The sequence below is a fragment of the Ursus arctos genome, unplaced genomic scaffold (assembly GCF_023065955.2).
Source record: "Ursus arctos isolate Adak ecotype North America unplaced genomic scaffold, UrsArc2.0 scaffold_14, whole genome shotgun sequence".
Classification (NCBI taxonomy): domain Eukaryota; kingdom Metazoa; phylum Chordata; class Mammalia; order Carnivora; family Ursidae; genus Ursus; species Ursus arctos.
The window spans coordinates 70,718,780-70,724,956 of record NW_026622808.1 but is presented as its reverse complement, the minus strand read 5'-3'; positions in this window follow the sequence as shown (position 1 = coordinate 70,724,956).

The following is a 6,177-nucleotide window of genomic DNA, read 5'->3' as shown; positions in this document are numbered from 1 at the left end:
CCGTCAGGATGTGGCTGTTGGGGGTGTCCGTGTGCCCTTTGAAGGCTGGGCCTCAAGATGCCTTTCGGGGTTTCCTTTCTCATAGATCGAGAGGAAAACCATGGCCAGGCCGCCAGGGCACGAGAGACCATGTGGGAAGGAGGCCAGCTGCCCCCGCCAGGGCGCCCCCGAGACCTGCCTGCAGCCGGCCGTCCCACACGGCTGACCTCTGGGCCCGTGGGCAGCCATCAACCTCGCGATTCTCAGCCCCGGAGTTTTGGAGTGGTTTGTTCAGCACGGGGTTACCAGATAAAATATAAGGTACCCAGTTACGTTTGAACTTCAGATAAACCACAGGACATTTTTTGTTGCTTATCTGAAATTCAGATGTCATGGGCATCCCGTGTTTTTACTCGCTACATCTAGCAATCCTGGTTGGGCAGCAGTGTTACGGGCTGAATGGTCCCCCAATTTCACCTGTTAAAGTCCTAACACCTTGTACTTTAGAATGTTTGTAGGTAGGATTTTAAAGAGGTCATTAAATTAAAATGAGGTCATATGGGCCGGACCTGGTGCAACCTGACTGGTGTCCTTATAAGGAGAGGAGACCAGGACACGGGCACAGAAGGATGACCACGTGAGATCACAGGGAGAAGACCACCATCTGCAGGCCCAGGAGAGGGGCCAGCCCTCCGCCAACGCCTGATCGCAGACTTCCGCCTCCAGAGCGGAGAGGAAATAGGTGTCTGCTGTTCATGTTGCCCCGTCTGCGGTGCTGGTTACGTGCCTGGGCCGCCACGTCGTCAGGGACAGTGGCTGTGTCACGTGTGGGGGCAGGGGACGTTCAGCATGCCTGTCCCCGACCGCCCCCGAGGATGAGCCCCCCCCCCCCCCCCCGCCACGCTGGGCCTGCAGAGCCGAGGCGTCCACACTGCGCTCCGTCCTTCCCAGCCTGCGGGGCTGTTGGCCGATTCCGCGCATGTAGCACCAGGAGGCTGATTTCTGCTCATGTTTGGGAGACTATCCCCAGCATGTAGTCTGTACTAAAAGCTTGCTTTCCCGGGGAGCACAGGGCCCTCTGTCAGGTGCGACCAGGACGCCCCAGATCAGGGCAGCCCGACATTCCAAGCTGGATCGTGGGCTGTGGAAGACAGCCGGCGTCTGAAGGCGCCCTCCCCCCTTCTAGTGTTTCTGAGTCCCTGCCCCGAGCTGTCCTCCCGGGCCTGTGTGGTGGCCGTTGGGGGGGGGGCAGCTAGGGGTGCTCATTGCTCTCCTTTCCCAGCTGCCTGGGACGTGCCGCTGGCTGGCCAGCTCCCCCTCCTCGTCTGCGGGGCTTCCTGTCAGAGCTGGAAGGTTGAGGTTCCCTCTCCCAGCCGCCTTCACCGCCAGGACTTGGCCCAGGCCCCTGCTAGGAACCGCGTGGGCCCAGGCCACCTGCTGGCAGGGTGGGGGCAGTGCAGGGCTGGTGCCCGCTGCTTGGGCCCGCCTGTGGCCTCCTTGCGATCGTGGCCTGTGGTGTAATGTGGGTCTTCCTGCCTGGCTCCCCTTCTCGCCTGGCTCTCCTGTTCTCCAGGCTTCCTGCAGAGCCTGTGAGCTGGCGTGACTGTCGACTCAGGGAGTTTCTGTTGCTTGCAGTCAAGAGCTCCGATGGCGTCTGTCGAACGCTGGAGTCAAACTGACCAGATGCTTGGCTGGCTGGATGGGACGTCTCCCTCGGCCACTTAGGGTGCCTGTTCTCTGCCGCGGGGTCCACCAAGGGCAGGAAGTGGGGGAGCATCTTTGTGCACTCCCAGGTGGAGAAATGATGCCCCCTCCTACTGCCCCATGCCCAGCAAAGCTGGCCCGCTGTACAGACTTGCCCCCCTTCCTATTTAAGGCGACCTAGCTCCCGGGCCCGCCTTTTCCTGCCCTTCCAGGCCCCTGATGACAATTGCTTGGTGATGTGTTAACAAGACACATACAATGAAATTGATATCAGGATTGTGGGGGTATTGAGTTCGATTATTTTCATTACACCTTGTTTATTAATATAAATATTTAAGGTTATGAATTTTCCTTTGAGGAACACTAGCTCCCATGTAGTGTTCTTAGTGCCTGGATATTCCAAATTTGGATTTTGATTTCATCTTTGATCCAAATGTTGCTTAGGAGAGAGATTTAAAATTTCCAGGCAAAGGGCCTCAATATTGGTTATATCTAGTTTTATTACATTGGGAATAAAGACTTTTTCTGTACTTAGTTTTTCTTTGTGAAGATTTTATTTATTTATTTGAGAGAGAGCAAGCTAGAGAGAGAGAGAGCACACAAGGAGGGGGAGGGGCAGAGGGAGAGGGAGAAGCAGACTCCCCTCTGAGCAAGGACCCCGACGCGGGTCTCGATCCCAGGACCCCGAGATCATGACCTGAGCCGAAGGCAGACGCTTAACCGACTGAGCCACTGAAGCGCCCCTCGCACTTAGTTTTTAACACCATAAAATGTGTATAGCTTAAAAATTCAGGCTGCGACACTCTCCAGCTCGAAACAGAAGTTTTGTCCCCTGTCCTGCCCAAGTCCACAGCGCTGAGGTAACAGTTTCAACCCTTTTGATGCCTTTTCTGTCCCACAGCGTCATCTGCCTCAATAGCAGAACTTTCTACGAATTCTGCGCGTGTAGAACATTAGAATTCACCCACCGAACTTCATCTTCATATGAGATCAGTCTGCACGTCCCCCTCCCTCCCGTCTCCACGGCGCACTTCGCGGGGATACCACGAGTTTGGGTTAGACCAATGTCCAGCGTTTCTATTGCTCTGGTTGTGTGAATATCGTTCGTAGCTGAGTCACATTTTTTTCTTGTGCAATTTCTTCCCTGGAATTGTCCCTATTTTTATTTCTTTTTGGTTTAGTCATTATTATTATTATTCAAACATAGTAGTAACCCACCGATGTAATGTTTTTTTTGATGACATGCCGCTGGAGCCTGGTTGGCTAGACCGGCTGTAGCTGCGGTCTCTCCCCTTCCTCATGGCCTGGAAGTCCCCCTCGCCTCAGTCCTGGGTCCCATCCTTAGGACGGGGGTCCCCATGTCTCCTTCCCTGGTGGGTGCCCACGTGTAGACTGAACGTGTTCTCTGGCAGGTTCCTTCCTACCTATATATGGAGGAGACAAAATTGTCGAGACCCCAAATACCGTATTTTACATTTCTGCTTTAAAGTGTGCAATTACGCTTACCCGTGACAGTCACTCGGCTGGGTATCGAGTTCTGAGTAGGATTACCTTCTTCTACAGCGTTCGAGGCCATCCGATCCTTGTCTTCCAGCCTCCAGGCTCGCTGTGGAGTAGGTGGACGCCACGGGGGCCCTGCCCCTCGGCGCTGTGCAAGGAGACTTCACAGTGGAGCCAGCAAGCCTAGGGAAGAGGCTGTCTTTTAAAATAGGGCTGGGAGACCATGAGGAAGAAGACATTTACTTGTATCCGCGTTGAATAAACTATGAACGTTTGCCAGCCACAGACCCTCAGCCTGGGCTTAACTCCCTCCTGTCCATGACACCTTAAACCTTTGCATTCTTCACTTTACAGGAGCCAATGCGATTTGACACGTTTCAACGCTTCATTTGCATGTTAACCCAGTGGATCCCCGTTCACCTGGTTTCAATCCCTATTTTGCATAGAGGACCTGAATGCGAGCTGCGCTCATGACCTTTGTCTTTATGACCCCGCCTCCCGTGTGTCTTCCTCTGAACCCCAGTCAGGTTGCTGCCTGAACCTGTGTCTCCCAGTTTATAATTCTACTTGCCCAAATAAATGCCCGTTTGTTCAAATTTGCAGGGACTTCTTTCTTGGCCAGCAGCGCGGGACGTGTTAACGGTCTCTTGGCTACAGTGCCGAGACTTGGTGGTGCTGGACCTCAGTGTGGGGCCTTCATTCCTTGGGTCCTTCGTGAGGGCTCTCAGTGTGGGAACTGACGCTATTCCACTCCGGTACGCTCTCTTTGACTGTTTTCTTGGATCATTTTCTCTCCTTCACTTCCCTGAATTCCTATTATACAGACATTGGACATCCTGGATTAACTCTCTGATTTTATGATTTCTTCCCTTTTATCATTTCTCTTACTCTCTGGAAGATTCCCTCAACTTCATCTTCCAATCATCCTTTTGAATTTTTAAATTTATGTTCCCACGTGTTTAATTTCTAAGGTCTACTTAGAAATTGTTCTCTGAGTTGTCTTTGTGAGGGCATCTGTGTGTCCCTTATGGATTTTCCCTTATCTCCCTGAAGATACTCGTTCTAATTTTTCTTTGAAGTTTTGCTCTGCTGCCTGCATCAGAGACCTTCCGAGACCCTCTGTTTTAGTCTCTATTTTCCATGTTAGAGGCTTTCTCTGGGTGATCCTTGCCTGTCTATTCATATTTAAAAGGGAGGCACTAAAAGCTGATTAAACACATAATGAATATTTGTAAGAGGGGAGATGGGAAATTACCCAAATGCTCATCAGTAGTACAATAGAATGACCCGTGTGTTCTCCCAACGGGATACTCGGCAGCAGTGAGACGAGCAGCCTATACGCACGTTTGCATGGGCGACTCTTGAGAACGTGACATTCAGTGGAAGCAGCCAGACATGAGGCAGCACACACGCATGATTTCGTTGGTACGACGTGTGAAAACAGGCAGAGTGAGTCCCTGCTGCCAGAAGTCAGGGCGTGGTTCTCTCTGAAATGGGACGGAGGTTGGGGGGCGGCGAGGGGGCCTCTGAGATGTCGATGTGTTCCACTTCTTGAGCTCGTACTGGTCACACGTGTGCTCAGTTAGTGGAAACTTATCTAGCTGGGGGTGCTTATGAGGGTGTGTATCACCGAGCATGGAGTACACTTCAACACGTTCAACAGCATAAACATGAAACTGTGTGGGGCTGGGGTTGTGGGTGCGTGGTCTCCTGGTGGTGACCCCACAGGGCCAAGCTCCTCCTCTGGAGAGGAACCTTCCACTGTCCTCTTGGTGACCCCGTTCTGTATGGGGAAGGGGGCTGGGGGTCTCATGACCCCATGTGCAGACTTACCTATGTTCCCTACTTTTTCAGTAAAGAGACTCACTTCTGCCCCCAGAAGGGCTGAGCTCTCTCACCCCAGTGAGCCCCTGCTTCACTTTCTGCAGAGAGACAATCTCCTGTCTTCTTTGGATGGGGCAGAGACATTCGCCTAGCTGCACAGGTGGGGTGGGGAGCAATGGGATCCAAGTGGCCAGACCCTACCTCCGAGGTATCCAGTGTCCCCAATTCTGCACACTTTCTGGAACTCTGCAAATGAATTGGCTTGACTCTGCCTGGCTTCCCCAATTCTGGCATCCAAGCAATCTTTATTTCCCTGCATATTCTGTTTTGTCTTTCTGGGCCTCCTATTAGTAAGTGAGGGACCATCTGGACTAATTTACTAAGACTTATTTTTTTCTCTCATATTTTCCATCTCCTTTTTCCTTTGTTCTGCTTTCTAGTATATTTCTTCAACTTTATTTTCCAATCCTTATGTAGATTTTTTTAAAAACCCCAGCTATTATATTTTTGTGTTTTTAATTAAACTTTTAATTTTGAGATAATTATATTCACACGCAATTGTAAGAAAGAATGGAGAGAGATCCTGTGTATAACCTCCCCAGTTTCCCCCAGTGGTAACATCTCACAAAACTAGAGCACAGATATCACCATCAGGATATTGACATTAATACAGTCACAATGCAGAACATTCCATCACAAGGATCCCTTGTACTACCCTTTTATAGCCACACCCACCTGTCCTCCCCCCCCCCCCCGTTATCCTTGATCACTGGCAATTACTAATCTGTTCTCTGTTTCTATATTTTTGTCATTTCAAGAATGTATATGCCATTGCATATGAATGTACATTCCACTCCATTCCGTACTGTACGTGGAATCATACAGTATGTAACCTTTTGTGACTGGCTTCTTTCCTCAGCATACTTCCCCAGAGACTAACTCAAGTTGTTGCCTGCGGCAATACTTTGTTTCTTTATTGCCAAGTAGGATTCCATGGTGTGGATGCACTATTACCTGTTGAAGGACATCTGAGTTGTTTCAGTTTTTGGCTATAACAAATAAAGTTGCCATGATTATTCTATATTGATTGTTGCAAGAACAGAAATTTTGATTTCTCTCTGATAAATGCCCCAAAGTGCAATTGTGGGGTTGTGTGGTAGTTGCATGTTA